The following is a 25,892-nucleotide window of genomic DNA, read 5'->3' as shown; positions in this document are numbered from 1 at the left end:
GAGGATGCGCGAGTGCCAAGATGTTTTCTCGGCGGCATCCTCCGCCAGGATCAACTGGGCGAAATGTTCCGGACTCTTAGTAGGCCAGTGGCAGGTGGACTCCCTGCCGGAGGAGATGAGAGCTTTTGAGTGGAGCACCAGACGTCTTCTCTATCTGGGAGTCTACCTGAGTCCTTCTGGGGAGACCTGGCTGGCGAACTGGCAGGACCTGGAGGCAAAGGTCATGGCCTGGCTAGGGCGCTGGTCAGGCCTTCTCAGGGTGCTTTCCTATCGAGGCAGGGTGGTGGTCATAAACCAGCTGGTGGCCTCCATGTTGTGGTACCGGATGGTCACCTTGGCCCCCCCTGCCCCTTTTGTCGCAAGAATGCAGAGGAAGCTAGTGGACTTCTTCTGGGGAAACAGGAAGCACTGGGTCTCTGCAGCGGTTCTGAGTCTCCCAGAAGGAGAGGGCGGACAGTCGCTGGTGTGTGTACGCACACGACTGGCGGCTCTCCGCCTCAGGACGCTGCAGAGATTCCTGTACGCCGAGCACCCTCCCAGGTGGCACGTGTTGGCGACTTTCTTCCTCCGGAGGGGCTGCTGTCTTGTCGAAGATATGCAGCTACCACCGGCGGGCGTTAGCCGTGCTGCTTTGCAGAGGCTGCCCGGCTTCTATCAGGACCTACTGAGAGTCTGGAACATGGTTGCCTCAGGCCGGGAATCCCCTCCTCTGGCAGAGGGCGGGGTCCTGGCCGACCCTTGCCCTGTCTCAACGGATGTCAGTGCGGCTCAGGTGTGTGGAACGACTCGGGCTGAGCTGCTCGTCGGGCCCAGGCCCCGCAGCCTTACCCGAGAGACGAATCCACACAACTTGAGCCGTCTTTCATCAACACCCACAATCCCATTCAGGGATGCAGGCAGGAGGTACCTTTATGGGCTGCTGCTCCACACCCTCCACTTCCTAGCATTTGTCCACCGTCCCGACACGCCATGGCGGTCGGTCTTTCCACCTGGAGGTGAGGGGGGTCCCCAGTGGAAGTCCCTCTACAAGGGAGTCCTTCCCATGCACCTTGGGGATCTCGGCTGGAGGGTGCTGCATAAAGCGGTGCCCTGCAATAAGTTCTTTAGTTTGTACACAGATCTCCCAGCCGCGTGTCACTTCTGCGGGCTGGAGGAGACCGTGTACCATATGTACGTGGAGTGTGTGAGGCTGCAGCCCCTTTTCGTGTATTTGCGTGGGCTGCTTCTCGCCTTCTGGTTGCACTTCAGTCCCACCCTATTCATATATGGTCATCCAGTAAGGAGGGGGGCACAGAGGGATGAGGATGTCCTTGTCAACTTGCTCCTGGGGCTGGCGAAAATTGCCATCCATGGCTCCTGGAAAAGGGTGGCAGGAGGTTCTCCCCGGGCGGACTGCCTGGCTATGTTTAGGGGGTATGTTCGTGCCCAGGTGAATATTGAAAAGGAATACGCACAGTCCACGGCGACCGTCGAGATGTTCCGGGACCGTTGGGCTCCGCAGTGCAAAAAGTCTGCTTGTATCTCCCTGAGAGAGCAGATTACTGGGAATCAATATCGGGATGGGATTTGGCTTTCACTCAACAGCTACGATGCTCTGAAGTGTGCTGAGTGAGTGACTCACTCATCCACAATTCACATGCAGTGGGACTGTCCTGGAATGGTGGGCACGATTCACTGTGGGTACACTGTCCTCAGCAGAACTACGGGACATTGGAGTTCTTTTCAAGAAGTCACACTTCTGTGCAAAAGTCTTTGGCACATTGACAGTATATAACTAGGGTGCCTAAGACTTTTTGCACTGTACTGCATTTGTCAACGCGAGCAGAGAGCGAGTTTGCAAATCTGACAGGAGCAAACAATGTTGGAAATGGCGCGGGAGGGGTCCGGGACGTTTGACAGAGAAGGAGTGCCGGGGTGGGGTGAGGAGAGGGGGTGGTGTGTGAGGGTGAAGACAAACCCAGCCCCGAGACACCAGGCAGGGTCATTTGATTCCAAACGATTGGTTCATTGATCATTACAGAATGTCTCTCTGGTGCCTCCTGCTCCCTCCCCTCATCCCAACATTGATTCCCCTCTCCCTATCCCCTTCCCAATCTCAGTCCACAATAAAGACTCACAGCAGAGTCAGGTTTATCATCATTCACATATGCCATGGAATTAGTTAGGCACTAGTGTGCTGAAGACTTTTGCACAGTACCATAGTCATTTAATGTATTGCCCTGTACTGCTGCCAGCCATTACATTGCCCTACAGGGGGAGTGGGGAGCACCGGAGCGACATCCTGTAAAGACCAATAAAGCAATAGTTTGGAATCAAATAACCTCGCCTGGTGTTTCTGGGCCGGGTGTCTCTGCACCCGCACCACCCCGCCCCGGCACTCTTTCCCTGCCACCCGTCCCACACCCCTCCCGCAGCACTCCACACTCACCATTCCCAACATCCTTCGCTCCCACCAGATTTACAAACTCGCTCTCCGCTCCACGTAGACAAATACAGTTCTGTGCAAAGTCTTAGGAGCCCTGGCTGCATATGTGCACCTAAGACTTCTGTGGTGTACGCTATGTGCTGCTGGTACAGAGGAAACCAGTGAGGGAACCTTACAGAAATTTCCAGGGGGCATTTGATGAGGAGCACTTGAGCATTTGATGGTTAAAAAGGAAGGGTACTGGAGCATTTACACATTACCTTCTGTCATTTACTGGTCCATTTCAACCAGCCTGTTGCAAGCAATTACATCGGTGAGCTGAATCTACACAGAAAGGATAGACTGAAATCTTCATGTAGTTACAGATTTAGCTCCATTGTTCAGCTTTGGAGAGTCCGGCTTCACTGCTTCAAGTGGCTTCTGGATCCAAGGTTAGACAGACATCGTGGTCAGCATGGGCAAGTTGCGCTGAACGATCGGTTTCACACTTTATGACTCTAGGTCTGGCCTCTCTGCTTCCTTCGCTCTTTTTTTTAAACAGAGTTGTTGATGCAGGTTTGTTCTGAGAAATGCTCAACTAATCGAGCAGCATCTGTGGGGAGTGGAGTTAATGTTCCAGATCGACGACTTTACCACCAGTTCTGAAACATTCCCTCCATTTCCCTCTCCGCGGATGCTGCCTAACAGGCTGGGTGATTCCAGCATTTTCTGGCTTTGGGTTTTTGGCATCTGCAGCTTTCCACATCGGATCTATACAGCCGTCCCTTTTGACCCTTCGAGGGACACGATCAAGCAGTGCTAGTCGCTAAAGCCGTCACGTTGCACCTGGTTATCGCTTTATACAGGGTCCTCTTTGACTTCCTCATTAACCTATCCAAGTTCAAAGCCAAAGTAAGTTATTTTCAAAGTGCCTACGGTGTATGTTACCATGTACACGAGAAGCTCTGCATATGTGGAAATCCATACATACCATGTGCCATCTTAATGCTACTGTGAATGCCTGCAAGAAAATTAATCCCAGCATAGTGTTTGGTGACATATACGTGCCCTAATAATGAAATCTACCTTGAACTTTGAACTGAAGGTTCATTTTCTTGTGAGCATTTACAGGAACATGCTCACGTGTTCAAAGACTCGACAGGGAAGTGAAGAGGGAGACAATTCCCCAGGCCATTCTTTCTTTAGATTCTTTGCATCACCTTGGGTGCCCAGTTATTCCTGGACGTTGTTGTCTGTTGCATAGTTTGCTCCTGGAGACCGCAGGAACTTTTGTCAAAAGTTTGTTTTTCCACTTTCTCGTGTGCTCGGTGTCGGATATCAGTCTCCAGACAGCCAGTCGGCTGGGAATAAAATGTCCTTGTGTTCGACCAGCCTCCATGGTTCATTTACGGTTTCTCGGACTCGGGTGTGTATTTACTGCTCAGTGCTCGTTGAAGCTGCAAGTACATTGCCGGAGTCACTCGGGTGGCTTCCGTGGGGAATGACCATTCACTCGGTTATTTACATAACATCAGGACGCATGATTTTCCATTGAGGAGCCGTTTGTCAGTAAGGGATCAGCTAGTGGCTGACCTAGGCTACTGTCTGTGTGGAGTTTGCACGTACCCTGTCACTGGTGAGGGTGTATTATTGGCATATGTGCCAAGACATAGTGAAAAGCTTGTTTATATAAATCAAATCATTACACAATGCATTGAGAATAAGGTAAAAGTAACTATTCAGAATGAAGTGTAAGAGTTACTGAAAAAGTGCAGTGCTGGAAAATGATATTCGAGTGTAAGAGCATAACCATCAGAGTTAGAATCAGGTTTAATATCCCAGCCATAGAAAAATACAGCACAGAAACAGGGCCTTTGGCCCATCTCGTCCATGCTGAAACCATTTAAGCTGCCTACTCTGATTGACCTGCACTTGGACCATGGCCCTCCATACCCCTACCATCCACGTACCTACCCAAACTTCCCTTAAATGTCGAAGTCAAGCTCATGTGCACCACTTGTGCTGGCATCTCATTCCACACTCTCATGTCCCTCTGAATGAAGACGTCTCCCCTCATGTTCCCCTTAAACTTCTCAACTTTCACCCTTGACCTATGACCTCTGGTTGTAGTCCCACCCAACCTCAGTGGAAAATGCCTGTCTGCATTTACCCTGTCTATACCCCTCATAATTTTGTATACCTCTATCAAATCTCCCCTCAGTCTTCTACATTCTAAGGAATAAAGTCCTAACCTATTCAATTCTTTCTTGTAACTCAGGTCCAATAGCAGACATCCCACCCTGCAAAACCTCATTTCAGGGAGGTAGCACCATCAATTTGCGGGAGACTTCCGGGAGAGGTGGGATGTCTGCAATAGAGTAGCTCCTTAGCAGCCAGCCAGCTAGTTTAAATAACGTTAGCTATGCTAACGAACAAATGACACCTGTTAAACTCACCTCAACATGTCTTTACAGTCTTAACCCACCATGGGCAATAGAAAAGTCACTGTTGCAAACAGTGCAGCGAGCAATACTGTCATCATTTTGACCCCTATTAGGCAGGGGTACACTTTAGTGTAGTCTGGGGTGACGTACATTCTATTTTTTTTGGAACACTCTGCCATGGCGCACTCTCGCTCGTGCTCTCTCTCGCTTGCTTGCTTGCTCTCGCTCTCTCTCATGGTCGCTCTCACGCTCTCTCTTGCTTTCTCTCGCTCGCTCTCAAAAAAATTAATTTCCGTGATATTGTATATAATTTGCGGGCATCAGGGAGCCACTATCAATATGTGGGAGACTCCCGGAACTTCCGGGAGAGGTGGGATGTCTGCAATAGACCTGGCAACGTCCTTGTAAATTTTCTCTGTATTCTTTCAACCTTATTTACGTCTGTACGTAGGCAACCAAACCTACACACAATCCTCCAAATTATGCCTCACCAACATATTATGCAACTTCAACATAAGATCATAAGATTTAGGAGCAGAATTAGGCCAAGACTGACGAGCCCCATCTGCAGCAGTACACTGTAATACATAATAAAAAACTGCAAATTACAGTAAGGAGTAGATATATATACTTACAAAAGTTAAATTGAATAAGTAGTGGAAAAAGGGAGGGGAAAATGTAGTGAGATAGTGTTCATGAGTTCAATATCCATTCAGAAATCTGATGGCTGAGGGGAAGAAGCTGTTCCTGAATTGTTGAGTGTGTCCCGTTGGGCTCCTGTACCTCCTCCCTGATGGTGGCAATGAGAAGAGAGCACGTCTTGTGTGATTTGTGAGGTGTGTGTCCTTAATGATGGATGCCACCTTTTTGGGACATCGCTCCTTGAAGCCATCCTGAATGCTGTGGAGACTGGTTCCCATGATGCAGCTGGATGAGTTTATAACTTTCTGCAGCTTATTTCAATCCTGTGCAGTGCCCCCTCTCCCATACCAGACGGTGATGCAGCCAGTTAGAATGCTCTCCATGGTACATCTGTAGAAATTTGTGAGTGACTTTGGTGACATACCAAATCTCCTCGAACACCTAATGAAATATAGCCGCAAGGTAAATCGCAAGATCACGGATCCATTACCAGTTCTTAAAGGCAGAAAATTTAGGTTGAAATGAGTAGAGCAATTATGATGGAAGTCCTGAGTAGACGTGCAGGGAGAGCTCGTGATGAATCACCACGCTCCGGTGCTATGGTGATTGCATTTCCTCCCTCTCCCAAGATGTGCAGGTTGGCAGGTTTTTGCCTCAGGTATGAGTGCAGGTTATAGTGCGTAGGTAGGCAGGTGGTAGAATCTGGAATGGTCAGCACAGATTTGCTGGGATGAACAGCCGACCTCTTCACAAAACGACTATGACAGCATCCTATACCCTCAACCTGGCCTAGTGATATGTCCACTAGAACTGCCCTAGAACACCAGCCAATCAAATCAACCTTCACCTGGTCGCATGGTGTGCCGACTGCAACCTGGCCCTTAACACCCAGAAGACCAAGGAGATCATTGTGGACTTCAGGCATGCTAGGACCCACACTCACGTCCCCATCTACATACGTGGAGCTGTAGTGGAGCATGTATCAAGCTACAAATTCCTTGGTGTCCACATTTCCGAGGATCTCACCTGGTCTCTGAACTCCTCCATCCTGATCAAAAAGGCGCAACAGCGCCTTTATCTCCTGCGGAGCATGAAGAAAGCTCACCTCTGTCCCAGGATACTGATGGACTTTTACCGCTGTACCATTGAGAGCATACTCACCAACTGCATCTCAATGTGGTATGGCAATTGTCCCGTATCGGACCGTGAAGCACTCCACCAGGAGGTGAAAACTGCCCAGCAGATTATCGGCACCCAATTGCCCACCATTGAGAACATCTACCATAAACGCTGCCCGGGCAGGGTGAAAAGCATTATCAAGGATGCATCTCACCCTAACCACGGACTTTTTACTCTCCTCCCATCCAGTAGGTGCTACAGGAGCCTCTACTCCTGCACCAGCAGGCGCAGGAAGAGCTTCTTCCCTGAGGCTGTGACCCTGCTGAACCTCACATCACAGCGCTAAGCAGTATTGCACCCATATTGTACTGTCTCAGTACTTTTATATTTGTGTGCTGTAGCACTTACTTTTTATTCGCAGTTATTTTGTAAATAACACTATTCTTTGCATTTCTGGTCACATGCTAACTGCATTTCCTTGGCTTTGTATCTGTACTCGGCACAATGACAATAAAGGTGAATCTAATTTAACCTAATCTATTGTCATTTAACGATATACAGGTATACTGTTTCTCCAGACCAGGGTGTAAAGCACAGTAGTCCACATAACACACAATAACTTAGGAAGGTAAGAATAAAATTGACAAATGAATCAAACATAAATAAAATATTAACCAGTGACACCTCGAATGTGATGCAGGACATCTTGATTGCGGGACACTTTGAATGCGATGGTCTCCCCATTGTTGGATCCTGAAGTTTTTCCAATCCAAGTGTTCTTCGGAAGTCAAGAATGAGGTGTAAAGCTTGCTGCTTATGATCGTTTTGTGAAGTGTTACAAGAGCAAAGAAAAGCAAGAAGAAATGTCAAGAGAATAAAGAAAGGTCCAGACCAAAAAGTAGGCATGGCTGTCTCATTATCAGACTGGAAATAACAGCAAATTGCAGTAAGAACAATCAACCCATAAATCGGATGGATTCAATCGTCTCACATCTGCTTCTGAAAGCAAAGAAGTTTCTAGAAAAATACAGAAGCAACTGTACCATTATTACTGGAAAATTCACTGAACAATTACATATGTATGTATACAGAACTGTGCAAAAGTCTTAGGTATACAGTGGCATGCAAAAGTTTGAGCACCCTGGTCAAAATTTCTGTTACTGTGAATAGCTAAGCGAGTAAAAGATGAACTGATTTCCAAAAGTTCTATTCGAAAGATTCAAAGGAACATCTAAACAAGCCTGATGCATTTTGGAAACAAGTCCTGTGGACTGATGAAGTTAAAATAGAACTTTTCAGCCACAAGGATCCACCCCCGTGCTTAACAGTTGGAGAGGGGTTCTTTTCATGAAATTCTGCACCCTTTTTTCTCCAAACATACCTTTGCTCATTGCGGCCACCTTTTGGGCTTGTGTTGCAGCCAGTGGCACGAGGAACATTTACTGGTGGAGGGAAGAATGAATTCAATTAAATACCAGCAAATTCTGGAAGCAAACGTCATACTGTAAAAAAGCAGAAGATGAAAAGAGGATGGCTTCTACAACAGGATAATGATGCTAAATACACCTCAAAATCCACAATGGACTACCTCAAGAGGTGCAAGCTGAAGGTTTTGCCATGGCCCTCACAGTCCCCCGACCTAAACATCATCGAGAATCTGTGGATAGACCTCAAAAGAGCAGTGCATGCAAGACAGCCCAAGAATCTCACAGAACTAGAAGCCTTTTGCAAGGAAGAACGGGCAAAGTCCTCCAAACAAGAATTGAAAGACTCTTAGCTGGCTACAAAAAGCGTTTACAAGCTGTGATACTTGCCGAGGGGGGTGTTACTAAGTACTGACCATGCAGGGTGCCCAAACTTTTGCTTCAGGCCCTTTTCCTTTTTTGTTATTTTGGAACTGCAAAAGATGGAAATAAAAAAGTTCACTTGCTTAAAATATTAAAGAAATGTGTCATCTTTAACTTTATGCCTTTTGGAAATCAGTTCATCTTTTACTCGCTTAGCTATTCACAGTAACAGAAATTTTGACCGGGGTGCCCAAAATTTTGCATGCCACTGTAAATATAAAATATATATCTAGGATGCCCAAGACTCTTGCACAGAACTGTAGTAATTTTATGTATTGCATGGTACTGCTGCTGCAAAAAGAAACAAATGTCATAACGTGTGAATGATGATAAACCTGTTTCTGATATGGGTCTGTACTGTCGACTGAGAGTGGGAAGGGGGCAGGGAGAGGGGAATCATGGTTGGGAAAAGGGGAAGGGAGCGGAGAGGGAGCAGGAAGCACTAGAGAGACATTTTGTAATGATCAAAAAACCAATCGTTTGGAATCAAATTGCCTTGTCTGGTGTCTCAGGGCTGGGTGTGTCTGCACCCGTGCCAGACCCCCGTCCCTGGCACTCCTTTTCTGCCACCTGCGCCACACCCCTCCCACGGTACTCCACCCTCACCATTCCCAACATCTTTTGCTTCCACTAGATTGACAAACTCGCTGTCCGCTCCATGTTGACAAATACAGTACTGTACAAAAGTCTTAGGGACCCTAGCAAATATGTACATGATTATATAAAAATACAGGCAAGCATAGGAAAGTGAAACTGCAAGAAAAATAACAACTCTCCATTCTAATCCAACACCACCTATGAATAGTAAACAGAAGTATGGCTGAGGAGTGAGTGATCTATCCCCAATACCTCAGTGATCTTCCTCCCTCGGTGAATGTGATTAAATCGCTTCACCTGGTCACAGTCATCGTGCTGATGTTGGAGACTGCCATGAATACACAATTGCTTTTTTCCATCCTTACCAGCACTGCAGCTCGCACAGCTTCAGGCACTGTCTGGGTCCAATGGAAGTGCAAGCCTTCCATTCTGAGGGTCTTTGGTGTCCCTTGAGAATGATCTGAAGTTGGGGGGGTGGTGGAGATCGAACTGGTATCACGCACGGCTGTGTGTACTGGTGATCAGCTGACCTTCAACCCCCTGGTTCTCTTCTGTGTCATCAAACCTGTCGTAAACTGGCTGGGACACCTGCTGCCTTCATTAATTGATGACTTATGAAGTAACGCGATAAAATCGCACCAGCCCTGTGACTAAAGGAGTGCACACATTTTACTCACGGTCTCAAACTCATGGCCAGCCATATTCCAAGAATAGATCATCCGTATGAACAGTATGCAAGGCAAGCTTTTCCTGTACCTCAGTACCTGTGCCAATCATCAACCAATTCCAATTATAAGTGTGTGAAGCTGGGAGAAAATTACACATTTTGATAACTTTTTGCATTATTATATTTTACACTTGGCAACTTGGCAACTCCATTGGCATGGCTATTGGTCAATTATTGCCATGTGCCGAGATAGAGTGAAAAGCTTGTCTTGCATACAGATCAAATCGTTACACAGTACACTAAGGCAGAACGAGATGAATCAATAGCAGTGCAAAGTGTAACAGCTAAAGAGAAAGTTCAGGGCAGGTAAACTAGAAAGTGCAACATCATAACGATGTAGATTGTGAGGTCAAAAGTCCACCTTATCATTTAAGAGGTCTGTTCAAGAGTCTGAGAACAGCGGGACAAAAGCTGCCCTTGGACCTAGAGGTGAGTGCTTTCCGGTTTTTTGTATCTTCTTCCCGATGGCGGAGAGGAGCAGAGACAGTGCCTGGGGTGGGTGGGGTCTTTCATTGTACTGGCTACTCTACTCAGGCAGTGAGAAGCGTAGACAGAGTCCACGGAGGGGAGGCTGGTCTCAGTGATGTGCTGAGCTGTGTGCACAACTCTCTGCGGTTCCTCGTGGACACAGTCAGAGCAGTTGCCGTGTCAAGCTGTTAAGCGTCCAGATAGACACTGGCCAGGGTCAACAGGGACGCGTCAAATTTCCTTAGCCCCTTGAAGAAGTAGAGGCATTGGTGAGATTTCTTGGCTGTGATAGCAGTGTGGTTGGATCAGGAGATGTTCATCCCCAATAACATGACGCTGTCAACCTCACCACCGTAGATATGGTCAGAAGCCGGTGCACCACTCCCCTTGAACTCAATGACCAGCTCATGTGCTCTTTTGGCGTTGAGGAAAAGGTTGTTGTCACGACGCCATGTCGCTAAATTCACTGTCTCCTTGATGGAGTGGCTTTCATTGACACTAAGCTGGTCAGTGCTCAGTGGTTTGTGTTAGATTCCCTGAAAACCGGTTGACCCACTGGATGTCTGAGCTACACGGTCCGACGTGGCTCCAAGGCAGAGTGTTCATTTGCTACTTTGTACTGGGCAAGTGGTGGTTACCCAGGCTGTGATGCCTACTGTTCATAGACTGGATGAGTTAGTGGGGCATTGGATGCCCCTCCTGCTCCAAACAAGCCTGGTTTGTTGGAGAAGGCGTTGACCCACACGTGGTGATTCTCTGTTTCTGAGGTCCCCGGTTAAGAATGGGTACTGAGCAGGCACAGAGAGTGGTTCCCAAAGGACCAGATTTTATCAGCACCTGATGACTATATCTCAGCTTTCTGTTACAAGAGCTCCAGCACTTTGTTTTATATCGTTAACTAATCTCACTCAGTCGTTACTTGCGGAGAGTGTAACTGGTATTACATAACTGTTGTTCAGATTATTTTGTGATTGAGAGAGAGAGATGCACTAGAACTCTGACACTCTTGGGACATGGTGCAGATTTTCTGGACAATTGGATGTTATTCCTCTGAATACCCATATATACTTTTCTTTCACTTTATTACACTACTGTATAACATATTGAAAAAGTTTCCAGGAGCAGGAAACATACCTCAATCTGAATCCCAGCTCTGACTACAAACCACCCACACTCCTCACCCCTGGTGTTCTGGTCCCAGTGGGTCAGGATGGAGAATGTTTTCAGGCAGAATTCGGAGTGTTATGATGCAACATTAGTAGGCTAGAGGGGTAGATGGACCTTAAGCTCAAGAGGTTCTGAATTTGCTGGAAATCCAGACACCACACACAAAATGCCAGAGGAGCTCAGCAGGTCAGGCAGCATCTATGGAGGGAAATAAACGATTGCTGCTTTGGGCTGAGACCCTTCAGCAGGACTCGTGGAAGACCAGAGTCAGTGTAGCCGAGTGGAATCCAAAGCTGGAGATGGGGGATAACAGCCAGGCAGAAGAAAACAAGCAGGTTGGTCCATCACTGGGTGAAGGAGAGTGATAGACTGCAGGCCAGTGATGTGTAGTAAGTCAGAGTGCTTTCAAGTTTACATAGCATGGAGTTCGGGAGGCTGGTGTATCGAATGTCAAATCCTTGGGTGTCAAAACCACCAATCACTGCAAGTGAAGTAGGAACACAGAGTGGGGAAAATGGCACCCTTTCCAACCTTTTCTGTGGACGCTTTGTAGAAATTAATTTTGGAGAAAAGGTGAAATTGCAGGAAACCCCCAGAATTTCCATCAGCATCGGTAGAAGGAGAAGCAGTTAATGTTTCAGCTCAGACACCCTTCATCAGAACTGGTAGAAAAATAGAGTTTTCTGTTGCAAAGAAGCCTCCAAGAGGACCACAACCTTGTCGTTGGGTTTGGAGGCTTGTGTGCATCAATAACCCGGAGAGAGATGTCGGCTGGAGTCAGGGCTTTAAGCTTTGGCTCTTGGTAGGGTCACCCATGCCAAACAGGTCAAAGGGTAGAGGCCATGCTAAGAGTGGTCCGCCAGTCCTCCAGGTTTGGAGGTTCAGCTCAGGGCTAACAACCCTGACTGTGTCAAACAGTTACGGAATCACCAATGAAGGAATCTTCTCCATCTGTGGACATACAGAGACGAAGGGCCTTCATTGCTGCCCTAAACGCCAGCGGCGTAAGGGGCTGTAAGTAAATACATTGCGGAGAATGGGGTGACAGGGGTGCACAGAAATAGTTGTGATAGGGTGAGGACAGTGTTCATTCTGAAGCACTTTGATATGAGCAGGAGGCTCTTATTGACATCTCAGATGCTGTTCTTTATTCAGAAAAATAAACTTGTGGATTCAGCATAAGTTACAGCCACCAACCTTGTAACTCATCCTTAAGCATGTCATGGTGCACACCAAGCAGCCAAACTTTCTGTTTACACTATACATTAAACCTTAATTAAGTGATTATATGGAGTGTAATAACATATCCACTTGCCTTGGAGACTCGGTTGCTAATTCTAATTAATCCTTTGAGTCCTTAACCTACTTCTGTTTCAAATGCCTCACTCACAACCTCTCCCAAAGCAAGTCCTGCTCACCGATTGTCCTTATTTAATTCTCTCTGGCTTCTAAGCTCCCAGTTTAGCAGATCCTTACATAGATTTCTTCGGTAATTTCCCACTGTCTCTGCCAGCCTCCTCTGATACCCAGGATCATGTCCCACCAAAGCTCAAGTCCTCTGCTTCCCAGCCCCATGACCGACAATGAACCTTCCAACACCCCAGTGCTTCAAGCCACCCTCAGTTCCTGCCCCTCCCTGTCTCTGTTGCCTGACCCCATTCCCACCCACAATTCCTGCCATCCTCCTCCTCCTGCCTTACACCTGGGGATGAATCTGGGAAGCATGCTGTCAAGAAGCTGAAGACACGGTGGCTTCGTGCGTTGCTGTTAATACCTGCCGCTAGGTCCCACCAAGTTCCAAAAGGGCGTCTGTTTGCATCACTCTAAACCTGCTGACGTCCTGCTCGAGGGCGTGCCAGCTCTCCTCACACCCAGCGTAATGAATCCATCTGTCGCCTTCTCCTGTAACACGGTGTGAGGTGAAAACAGCGAGTCACTGCCTCACTGCTCCAGGGGCCACAGAATCAATCTCCACCTCCAGTGCTGTCCGTGTGGAGTCTGCATTTCTCCCGGTGACTGTGTTCCCTCCCACCTCCCAGAGACGTGCAAGTCTGTAAGTTATCCCTGGTGTGGAGGTGAGTGGTAGAATCATAGTCATAGTCATACTTTATTGATCCCGAGGGAAATTGGTTTTCATTACAGTTGCACCATAAATAATTAAATAGTAATAAAACCATAAATAATTAAATAGTAATATGTAAATTATGCCAGGAAATAAGTCCAGGACCAGCCTATTGGCTCAGGGTGTCTGACCCTCCAAGGGAGGAGTTGTAAAGTTTGATGGCCACAGGCAGGAATGACTTCCTATGACGCTCTGTGTTGCATCTCGGAGGAATGAGTCTCTGGCTGAATGTACTCCTGTGCCCAACCAGTACATTATGTAGTGGACGGGAGACATTGTCCAAGATGGCATGCAACTTGGACAGCATCCTCTTTTCAGACACCACCGTCAGAGAGTCCAGTTCCATCCCCACAATATCACTGGCCTTACCAATGAGTTTGTTGATTCCGTTGGTGTCTGCTACCCTCAGCCTGCTGCCCCAGCACACAACAGCAAATATGATAGCACTGGCCACCACAGACTTGTAGAACATCCTCAGCATCGTCCGACAGATGTTAAAGGACCTCAGTCTCCTCAGGAAATAGAGACGGCTCTGACTCCTCTTGTAGACTGGGAGCTGATGGGAATATTGGGGAGAGTAAAGTGGGTGGTTGGCGGTCAGCACAGACTTTGTGGGCTGAATGGCCTGCTTCTGCATTCAATTACTCTTTGAGTCTTCAAAGCCTGCTGGTGTTGCCAGGCCAGTTATTGTCATGTGTACAGGCACAGTGAGGCTGAGGTACGTGGAAAAACTTGCAGTAGCATCACAGGGCACGTGGATACAGCCAACAGACAGAATTTACGTAAGTTATTTATAAATAGGGTAGTGGGATGGAGATATATCTCTACCAAATGAGATATGAGGCTCTCCTTCCCTCTCCTGGCCTACAGGTCACCCTTGAGCAAGACGTAGCACCTGCTTAGCCCCCCCACTCTGATCAGGGCCACGAGACTCCATGGGAGCAGGTGGTGGATGGTCGTATGAGTAGCCAGGAGGTCCTGGCTATGCGACCACTGACGCCAGGCAGACGGTCTCTGAAGGGACACAAATGGAGGCATCCATGTTGTCACAAGAAGCAATCTGTGATGTTCCATTGATGAGGTAGGGCTGGGATTGTGCAGCTCGGTTAACGGACTTGATGGCTGTAGGAATGTAGCTGTTCCTGAACCTGATGGTGTGGGACTTCAGGCTTCTGTAGCTCCTGCTTGACAGCAGCAGTGAGAAGAGGCTCTGACCTGGATGGTGGGTATCCTTGACAATAGATGCTGTCTCCTTGGGGCAGTACCTCCTGTAGAAGCTCTCACTGGTGGGGAGGGCTGTGCCTGTGTTGGATTAGCTTGCGTCCATAACCTGTCATGAGCCTGTACGTTCTCCCCGTGACTGCATGGGTTTCCTCCGGGTGCTCCAGTTTCCTCCCACAGTCCAAAGACGTACCGGTTGGTAGGTTAATCGGTCAGTGTAAATTGTCCCGTGATTAGGCCAGGGTTAAATTGAGGGATTCTGGGCAGTGTGGCTCGAAGGGCTGGAAGGGCCAATTCTGTTCTGTATCCAATAAACAAAGAACTCTTTTGCATTCCTGTGCTTTGGAGTAGCTGGACCAATCCACAATGCAGCCAGTCAGAATACTTTCTCCAGAGCATCTAAGGCAGTGAACGTGTAAGAGCATCTGACTGCATGCTGAATCCCCTCCTGCCACTGAGAAAGATGCGCTGTCGAGCGGTTAGCGCCAGCTATCAGTGACCGGAGTTCAATTCCCGCCGCTGTCTGTAAGGAGTTTGTACGTTACTCCCCGTGACCGCGTGGTCTTCCTCCAGCTGCTCCAGTTTCCTCCTCCATTTCAAAGACGGACCGGCAGTGAGCTGGCGGCAGAAGCAGGCTGCCCTCAGCGCCATCCCCAGACTGTCGGTTGTTGGTGCGAACAGCGCCTTTCGCTGTATGCTTCGATGTACAGTACTTGTGACAAACAAAGCAAATCTTTCACCTTATCGCCGTGCTGGGCCCAGGGTGTTCCTGCTGTTAGTCTGCATCACAATGACTACGTGGCCCCAGCCGTAGTTCAGAACTTGCAGAGTCCCCCAAGCCGTAATGACCCTGGAGCTTTGAGGAAAACCTTTCACCCTTGTCGGTTGTCGCCATGGTGTCTCCAGTCAGGCCTCGGAATCTCATGGACCTGATTGTTAAACTGCAAACTGTTTTAAATCATAAAATTCACCAGTACACAGTACAGTATGTCACTGTTCACGGTGCGGGGCAGATTATTTTGTTTCCCCTCGCGGGTTTGCAACCTGTCACCCTGACGTCAGTTTTCCCTTCCGTGCTCGGGTGGGGGCAGCCCTGAGCTGTACCCCCTTCCCCCCCCCAAAGACTATGGGCGACCGCTCCAGTCTGCCCCTCAGCACCCAGTTGTGGGCCTTGGAATGTGCCGGTCTCCGCAAAGTTTGGTCGCACGCGGCCCCTCGCGCTGGAAAAATCGGGCTTTCAAGCTGTGTGTGGCCGCCATGGTTAGCAGAATAACACCGCCACAGAACACGTGTCTCCCGCGTACTGCAGCACCCTTAAACATCGGGAGCAACAGCCTGCAGCAGCTGAGGAGCCATTTTCCCCGGACTTCACCGCCTGCCAGGCAAGGCTCCTCCTGCACATTAAAATTCTGTCTCAGATTGCAATGAGACTGTTTGACATGCCCAGCCCCACCACAGAACGATATATATAGACCAGGGTGATACTACAAGAAACCACTTACGCCTGAAGCCCAGTTTGCTGCCTAGCTCTCAGCAGAAGACGCGTTCACATTCAAAAACCATTCTAGGTAAGTGTCTCCTCTTCTTTTTCTCTGCTGATTGCAAGGGCTGGTTAAATGGTCTTGCCCGCTCCTTTGGAGTTGAGTTGCTTAAAAGTAAGTCTCCCTAACAGGAGGAGGACTGCAAATTCCAAGCATTCCTCACTTGTCACTTTTCATCAGCTGTAATTGAAACTCAAGGGGAAATGAAGCTCTGTGTCTGCTTTGTTCCACCCCCTGCCTGGAGAGCACGGCCAAACAGGTTATTGTGTAATAATTATTCTTCCGTAAAAGCACTGAAGTGGTGTTTGGTGTCAGACTCGATTCCCGCAGTGCCTCGGCTCCAGTACCACTCTGTAATGTGTCCCTGTGTGGTGTGTGATGCCCAGAGGTGGGCAGCGCTCTAACTTGCACGGGGTGTTGGCAGCAGGCATCAGTCGCGAGAGCAGGATGTGGCTGCTGACAGGTCCTAGCTTCCACAGAGCTGAGCTTTCTCTGGGGTTCTTCTGTTCACCTCGGTTGCATTGTAGGGAAATATATTTCCTTCCTCCACAAGAACGTCAGGCTATGTCAGGAATCCTGGGAGGGAGAGGATTTAGTCCAGGGCACTCACTGAACCCCTCAGGCTGCAGAGATTATTTCAGATGCTTAAAGACCTGCTTTCTCTGCACCAGACGTGCTATCTTCTCGTCACAGCGTGAGGGTGTACCCTAAACCCATGGAAAGTGTTTTCTGTTTCTCTCTGAAACTTTTCTCATTGCCCTTCATCAGCATCTCTCACAGTTGTCAGAAACTGACCCTCCTCCTCCAACAGCCCTCCCCCTCCACCTCCATCTCCAACAAACCTCCCCCTCCCCTCCACTGACCTTCCTCTTCCTCCAACCCTCCTCCTCCTCCCCTCAACTAACCCTCCTCCTTCAACCCTCCCCTCCCCTCCACTGACCCTCCTCCTCCTCCAACCCTCCCCCTCCACTGACCCTCCTCCAACAACCCTCCCCTCCACTGACCCTCCTCCTCCAACCGTCCCCCTCCACTGACCCTCCTCCTCCAACCCTCCCCCTCCACTGACCCTCCTCCAACAAACCTCCCCCTCCACTGACCCTCCTCCTCCAACCCTCCCCCTCCACTGACCCTCCTCCAACAACCCTCCTCTCCACTGACCCTCGTCCTCCAACCCTCCCCCTCCACTGACCCTCCTCCTCCACCGACCCTCCTCTTCCAACTCTCCTCCTCCACTGACCCTCCTCCTCCTCCAACCCTCCCCCTCCACCGACCCTCCTCTTCCAACTCTCCTCCTCCACTGACCCTCCTCCAACAACCCTCCCCTCCACTGACCCTCATCCTCCAACCCTCCCCCTCCACTGACCCTCCTCCTCCTCCACCGACCCTCCTCTTCCAACTCTCCTCCTCCACTGACCCTCCTCCAACAACCCTCCCCTCCACTGACTCTCCTCCTCCAACCCTCCCCCTCAACTAACCCTCCTCCTCCAACCCTCCCCCTCCTCCACCGACCCTCCTCTTCCAACTCTCCCCCTCCATTGACCCTCCTCCTCCAACCCTCCCCTCCACTGACCCTCCTCCTGCAACCCTCCTCCACCGACCCTCCTCTTCCAACTCTCCCCTCCACTGACCCTCTTCCTCCAACCCTCCCCCTCCACTGACCCTGCTCCAACTCTCCCCCTCCGCTGACCCTCCTCCTCCAACCCTCCCCTCCTCCACTGACCCTCCTCCTCCAACTCTCCCCCTCCACTGACCCTCTGCTCCAACCCTCCCCCTCCCCTCCACTGACCCTCCTCCTCCAACCCTCCCCCTCCACTGACCCTCATCCTCCAACCCTCCCCCTCTCCTCTACTGACCCCCAACCCTCTCCTCCACTGACTCTCCTCCACTGACCCTCCTCCTCCAACCCTCCCCCTCTCCCCCATTGACCGTCCTCCTCCCCTTCACTGACCCTCCTCCTCCAACCCTCCCCCTCTCCCCATTGACCCCCCTCCTCCCCTCCACTGACCCTCCATCTCCAACCCTCCCCCTCTCCTCCACTGACCCTCCTCCTCCAACCGTCCCCCTCCACTGACCCTCCTCCTCCAACCCTCCCCCTCCACTGACCCTCCTCCAACAACCCTCCCCCTCCACTGACCCTCCTCCTCCAACCCTCCCCCTCCACTGACCCTCCTCCAACAACCCTCCCCTCCACTGACCCTCGTCCTCCAACCCTCCCCCTCCACTGACCCTCCTCCTCCACCGACCCTCCTCTTCCAACTCTCCTCCTCCACTGACCCTCCTCCTCCTCCAACCCTCCCCCTCCACCGACCCTCCTCTTCCAACTCTCCTCCTCCACTGACCCTCCTCCAACAACCCTCCCCTCCACTGACCCTCATCCTCCAACCCTCCCCCTCCACTGACCCTCCTCCTCCACCGACCCTCCTCTTCCAACTCTCCTCCTCCACTGACCCTCCTCCAACAACCCTCCCCTCCACTGACTCTCCTCCTCCAACCCTCCCCCTCAACTAACCCTCCTCCTCCAACCCTCCCCCTCCTCCACCGACCCTCCTCTTCCAACTCTCCCCCTCCATTGACCCTCCTCCTCCAACCCTCCCCTCCACTGACCCTCCTCCTGCAACCCTCCTCCACCGACCCTCCTCTTCCAACTCTCCCCTCCACTGACCCTCTTCCTCCAACCCTCCCCCTCCACTGACCCTGCTCCAACTCTCCCCCTCCGCTGACCCTCCTCCTCCAACCCTCCCCTCCTCCACTGACCCTCCTCCTCCAACTCTCCCCCTCCACTGACGCTCCTGCTCCAACCCTCCCCCTCCCCTCCACTGACCCTCCTCCTCCAACCCTCCCCCTCCACTGACCCTCATCCTCCAACCCTCCCCCTCTCCCCCATTGACCGTCCTCCTCCCCTTCACTGACCCTCCTCCTCCAACCCTCCCCCTCTCCCCATTGACCCCCCTCCTCCCCTCCACTGACCCTCCATCTCCAACCCTCCCCCTCTCCTCCACTGACCCTCCTCCTCCAACTCTCCCCTCCACTGACCCTCCTCCTCCAACAACCCACCCCCTCCCGTAACAGTTAATTCTCCTCCTGTAGTTTATTTAACAAAGACTTTCTGGTAAACGGCTCTTCACTGTCATGTGTACCAAGGTACAGTGATAAACTTTATTTGGCACACCATCCATTCAGATCATTTCAACACATCGGTAGGTTGAAGTAATATAAGAAAAAGCAATCTCAGAATGTAGAATATTCTGTTACGTTGATAGGGAAAGTGCAAAGCAGGCAGACAATGAAACGCAAGGCCATGATGGAAGAAGGGAATCCAGCTGAAAGAGAACTGCTCTGTCATCTTATAACAGCGGAGTAGAGGCTGTTCTTCAGCTTGGCAGTACGTGCTATCAGGCGTTTGTATGTTCTCCCCGTTGTAGGGGGGAAAGAGGGAATGTGTGGGGTGTTTGATTGTGCTGGCTGCTAAAGGTGTAGACAGAGCCCGTGGCGAGGAAACTGTTTTCTCGGATGTGCTGGGCCGTGTCCCACGGCTCTCTGCAGTTTCTTACTTTCTTGGGCAGGGCGATTGCTGCACCGAACTGTGGTGCAGCGGGATAGGATGCTTCTATGGTGCACCTATAAAAATTGCTGAGGGTCCACGGGGTACAGGCCAAATTTCCTTAGTCTTCTGAGGAAGCAGACGTGTCAGTGAGCGTTCTTAGCCGTGCTGACCATGTGATTGAACCAGAACAAACTGTTCATCTATACCTTGAACCATTCTGGTGACAACAGTTTGACAGGAGACCAAATAGTTTTTTTTTAATTGTTGTCGCCAGAACATTTTATTTGTCATTTGTTGTAAAATATTCTCCTAAGCCCTTCAGTTCAGTGCTCAGTGGGTGTCATGTTGGCAGATAATAACCACAGCCTGCTGTGAGGCAGGAAGTCTGACACTGAGAACGAGCCAGAATAGGTCGAAATGAAAGATGATTTCTTAGAAGATTCTAAAGATATGAGGGCTGAGAAATGAGAAGTCAACATCTCCTCGAATTAAACAAGCTGCTATTTCTTTATGTTGTCAAATAAATAAATAAAAACATTTATCTATCAATCAATCTTTTTATTGATTGATTTATTGATTGAGATATAGCACAGGGTAGGTCTTTCCAGTCCCTCGAGCCATGCTGCCCAACAATCCCCCAATTTTTCATGCTAGCCTAATCATAAGACCACAAGACAGAGGAGCAAATTAGGCCATTCAGCCCATCGCGTTTGCTCTGCCATTCCATCATGGCGGATCCCAGATCCCATTCAACCCCATACGCCTGCCTTCTCGCCATATCCTTTGAGGCCCTGACCGATCAGGAAGCGATTAGCTTCCGCCTTAAGTATACCCATGGACTTGGCCTCCACCCCAGTCCGTGGCAGAGCATTCCACAGACTCACCACTCTCTGGCTAAAAAATTCCTCCTTACCTCTGTTCTAAAAGGTCGCCTCTTAATTTTGAGGCTCTCCTCTAGTTTTGGATACCCCCCACCATAAGAAACATCCTCCCCATGTCCACCTCATCTAGTCCTTTCCACATTCAGTAGGCTTCAATGAGATACCCCAACCCCAGATTCTTCTGAATTACAGTGAGTACAGGCCCAAAGCTGCTAAACACTCCTCATATGTTAACCCCGTCATTCCTGGAATTATCCTCGTGAACCTTTGCTGAACTGTCTCCAATGATGACACATCCTTTCTGAAAAATAGAGTCCAAATCTGCTGACAACACTCCAGTGTGACCTAATGAGTGTCTTAAAAAGCATCAGCATTATCCCTTTGTTTTTATGTTCTATTTCCCTTGAAATCAATGCCAACATTGCATTTGCCTTCTTTATTATAGACTCGGTCTGTAAATTAACCTTCTAGGGGCCTTCTACGAGATCTCCTAAATCCCTCTGCACCTCTGATGTTTGAACCCTCTCCCCATCTAAATAATAGTCCGCACTATTGTTCCTTTTACCAAAATATGTTGTCATACATTTCCCGACATTGTACTCCATCTGCCACTCCTTTGCTCATTCTTCCAATATGTCCAAGTCCTGCTGGAACTGCATTGCGTTCATGTGTGGCACCTTATCAAATGCCTTCTGAAAATTCAAGTAAGTGACATCCACTGCCTCTCCTTTGTCCACTTCCTCAAAAAACTCTAACAGATTTGTCAGACAAGATTTCCCTTTACAGAAACCATGCTGACTTTGACCTATTTTATCACTAATCTCCAAGTATCCCAAAACCTCATCCTTCATAGACTCCAACACTTTCCCAACTACTGAGGTTAGGCTAACTGGTTGAAAATATCCTTTCTTTTGCCTTCCTCCCTTTTTAAAGAGTGGTGACATTTGCAATCTTCCAGTCCTCCGAGACCATGCCAGAATCAAGTGATTCTTGAAAGATCATGACCAATGCATCTGTTATCTCTTCAGTAACCTCTCTCAGGACTCTGGTCTAAGTGACTTATCCACCTGAAGACCTTTGAGTTGGCCTGGCACTTTTTTCTTTGTAATAGCAATGGCATTAATTCCTGCACCCTGACACTCACGGACCTCTAGCACACTGCTAGTGTCTTCCATGGTGAAGAGTGATGCAAAGTACCCATTAAGTTCGTCTGTCATTTCTTTCTCCCCCATTGCTGCCTCACCAGCATCATTTTCCAGTGGTCTAGTATCAACTCTCGCTTCCCTTTTACTCTTTTTATAACTGAAAAAACTTAGTATCCTGCTTTATATTATTGGCTAGTTTACCCTTATATTTCATCTTTTCCCTACTTGTAGCTTTTTTAGTTACCTTTTTTTGGATTATTAAAAGCTTTCCAATCATCCAACTCCCCACTCACTTTTGCTACCTTATATGCCCTTTCCTCGGCTTTTATGCAGTCCTTAGCTTCCCTTGCCTACCCCTGCCATTTGAGAGTTATTCCCAGGCATTTCAGCTTAAGCTATCTCTTCTCTGCTGTCAACCCCGCCAGTATCCCCCTCCAATCCACCTGGCAAGGTCCTCTCTCATGCCTCTGTAATTCCCTTCATTCCACTGGGATACTGATACATGTGACTTACACTTCTCCATCTCAAATTGCACTATGAATTCAATCATATTATGATCACTGCTTCCTGAGGGTTCCTTTACGTTCAGCTCCCTAATAAGACCTGGGTTATTACACAACACCCAATCTAAGATAGCCTTTCTCCGAGTAGGCTGAAGCACAAGCTGCTCTAAAATGCCATCTTGTAGGTATTCAACAAATTCCCTCTTTTGTGATCTGATACCAACCTGATTTTACCAATCCTCTTGCATATTGAAGTCCCCCATTACAATTGTGACATTACCCTTATTACATGACTTTTCCAGCTCCCTTTACAATCTCAACCCCACATCTCAAACTACTATTTGGAGGCCTATATATGATTCTCATAATTTTTGTTTTACCCTTGCAGTTTCTCATCTCTATCAACATTCTCTGACCCTGTGTCACCTCTTTCTAAAGATGTAATTCCATCTCATACCAACAGAGCCACACCACCGCCTATGGCTTTCTGTCTGTCCTTTCAATACGAAGTACGTCCTTTGATGTTAAGCTCCCTGTGGACTTCTTTTAGCCACAAGTCCCACCACTGTCAGTAAGGAGTCTGTGCATTCTGTCTGTGACCATGTGCGTTTCCTTCAGATGCTCTAGCTTTCTCCCACATTCCCAGGACATTTGTGTTAGGGTTAGTTGTAGGCATGTCCTGCTGGTGCTGGAAGTGTGAAAACACTAGTGAGCTGGCCCTAGCACATCCTCAATGCAAGCTGTACATTTCAGTGTATGCTTTGATACATGTGAGAAAAAAAACTAATATTTTATCTTATATGTATGCACACAGTCAGTCTCCCACTCATAATGTATCACCAACACTGTATATCAGTGTCTCCTGACGGGGATGGGATTTCATTTTACAGGTCAGAGAAGTTCACTCTGACCCACATGTAAATTGACCTGCCTCCTCTCCCCACCCCCAGCTGCAGCTCCTGATGGACACAAGCACATGGTGGCCAAGGTGGGAGAGGTGTCGGTCTGAATCCAGACCAGCTCTGGTCCTAATTTCAATCCCTGGTGTCCTGGGTCTGGACAGACCCCTCGCTCGACTTGACCGCCGCGTGCTTGTGTGTCAGCTGCAGCTCCTCGGCAGAGAGGTGGGGAGGAAGGGGGAGTGGGGGGTGGCCAGTGGGTGTCTGTTGCTGGAGCCTGTGGGCCACCATCACAAAACTGACACGAGCAAACTTCCTCCCCCATTCAAACAGTGATCCGCCCCCTCGGTCTGCACACAGTTACTGTTCTCACTTGGAACTGAGTCTCCATAGCTCCCTGAGTAAGGATCTCTCTCCAATTCCCAACCTTTTTCCTCATGGAGAGTTTCAACCTGAAATGAAGAGTTTCGACCCACAGATGCTGCTCAACCCACTGACTTCCTCCAGAAGATGCTTTGTGGCTTATTCTGACTTTGCTCCTCTGGATATGAATCTCTCTGGTCCGGGATTACATTCCCTTTCAAAACCTCCGACAGTTTCATATGAGTTTCTCCTGACCCCTCGCCAACCTGTCTGATGGAATTCGATCGGAATGTGGGAGGGGATAGGAAAGGTGATCATGATGGGTTGAACAGCCTCTCTCAGTGAACAGGAGAGGCCAGTGTACAAGCCAAATCATAGAGTGGCCAGTTTTTCCCTTCAGCTGGGTATTATTCCCTGAATGTGGAGAACGTGGATAATGATTCCCTCTCCAAGCTGGTCCTCCAAGAGGACCACACCCTACTGTAGGGTTTGGAAGCTTGTGTGCCTCAATTACCTGGAGAGCTACGTTGCTGGAGTCAGGGCCTTGTGCTTTAGCTCTTGGTAGAGTCACCCATGCCAAACAGGTCAAAGGGTAGAGGCCAGACTAAGAGTGGTCCACCTATCCTCTAGGTTTGGGGGTTCAGCATTGGTATATCAACCCTGACTGGTAAAACAAAATTGTCACGGACAGACCAATGAATGATACTTCTCTACCTGTGTGTGACTGTGTGAACAGACAGAGACGGAGGACCCTCACTACTGCCCTAAACTCCAGCGATGTCAAGGGCAGTAAGCAAGTTCCTGGCTGGCGCGGTCCCACACGAACAGCTGAGGATTCCCCGTCGGATGTCTGGAGGCTGCACAGCGCTGACATCTGGTGGGACGTTTACCAATTCTGCGTGGGCTCTTGACCTTTTAGCAAACAGCTGGGCCTAGGAAGGACTAAAGATAGCTCCAATCCCCGCTGTCGACGAGGAAGCAGAATTGCCTGGTATCAAATGCAACGTGCTGGTTGTCAGCTCTTTCTGAAGCAGCCCCTCCCTTTGGTCTGACGATTAACGGTTAAAGATAAGCTTTATTTGTACGTTGAAACATTCAATGAAACTTATCATTTGCAACCAATATTGTCTGAGGGGAAAGCCCACGAGTGTCTCCATGCTTCCAGTGCCAACATAGCATGCTCACAATTCACTAACCCTACATGCGTCTTTGGAGTGTGGGGGGACACCAGAGCACCGGGAGAAACCCACGCAGTCACGGGAAGAGTGGATAAACTCCTAACAGGCAGCAGCAGGAACCAAACCGGGGTCACTGGCACTGTGGACCGATGCTAACTGCTGATCTAAAGAAGGAGAATTGGGTGTGTCGATCGGCAGCACGTGCAGAAGCAGAGCCAGGGGGTCCTGAGGACTGGGCTGGCTGGAGGCGTGACAGAGAGCCAACCCCGCCTGTGTGAAAGGTGATCGCTGCCCTGTGCCGAGAATAATCACGCCAGGTGGCTGACTGCGTCATTGAGGAGTAGTTTTAGAACAAGCTCAGATCGCTTTCAGCAACTGGAGGGTGACCCCTGCAGCTGGTCACTTTATAAGACCACAAGACATAGGAGCATAATTAGGCCGCTCGGCCAATCAAGTCTGCTTCACTTGGATGATTTATTATCCCTCCCAACCCCCTTCTCCCTGTAACCTTTGACCCCCTCACTAATCAAGAGCCTACCAACTTCCGCTTTAAATATATGGCAATAAATTTCATAGATTCACCATCCTCTGGCTAAAGAAATCCCTCCTCATTGTTGACCTAAATGGACATCCCTCTATTCTGAGGCTGTGCCCTCTGGTCCTGGTCTACAGGAAACATCCTGTCCACATTCACTCTATCTAGGTCTTTCAATATTCAATAGGTTTCAATTCCCCTCTCCCTTCCCCCACCCCATTCTTCTAAAACTCCATTGAATACAGGCTTAGAGCCATCAAATGCTCCTTATACATTAACCCTTTCATTCTCGAAATCATTCTCGTGAACCTCTTCTGGACCTTCTCCAATGGTAGCACATCTTTTTCTAGATAAAACAATACTCCATGTGTGGTCTGACCAATGCCTTATAAAGCCTCAGTATTACACCTTTGCTGCTATATTCTAGTCCTCTTGAAATGAATGCTAACATTCCATTTGTCTTCCTTACCACTGACTCAGCCTGCAAGTTAACCTTTACAAATCCTGCATGAGGATTCCCAAGTCCCACTGCACCTTTTTCTCCA

The 25,892-nt window shown here is 49.2% G+C and overlaps 1 protein-coding gene across 2 annotated transcripts in view; it reads left to right on the top strand.

The window, feature by feature from the left end:
• Window positions 1-25,892, top strand: part of LOC140186215 (adenylate kinase isoenzyme 1-like) — a 173,256-nt gene that overhangs the window by 98,099 nt on the left and 49,265 nt on the right. The window contains exon 1 of one of the 2 annotated variants that reach the window (XM_072240203.1): window positions 16,238-16,326. The exons of the other annotated variant lie outside the window; for it this stretch is intronic. The gene's annotated coding sequence lies outside the window, so the exon portion shown is untranslated. Of the gene's footprint in view, window positions 1-16,237; window positions 16,327-25,892 lie in introns of those variants that run through there. 2 annotated transcript variants of the gene reach the window in all.

The sequence above is a fragment of the Mobula birostris genome, chromosome 22 (genome assembly GCF_030028105.1).
Source record: "Mobula birostris isolate sMobBir1 chromosome 22, sMobBir1.hap1, whole genome shotgun sequence".
In the NCBI taxonomy this organism is placed as follows: Eukaryota; Metazoa; Chordata; class Chondrichthyes; order Myliobatiformes; family Myliobatidae; genus Mobula; species Mobula birostris.
This window is presented reverse-complemented; position numbering and strand designations above follow the sequence as displayed.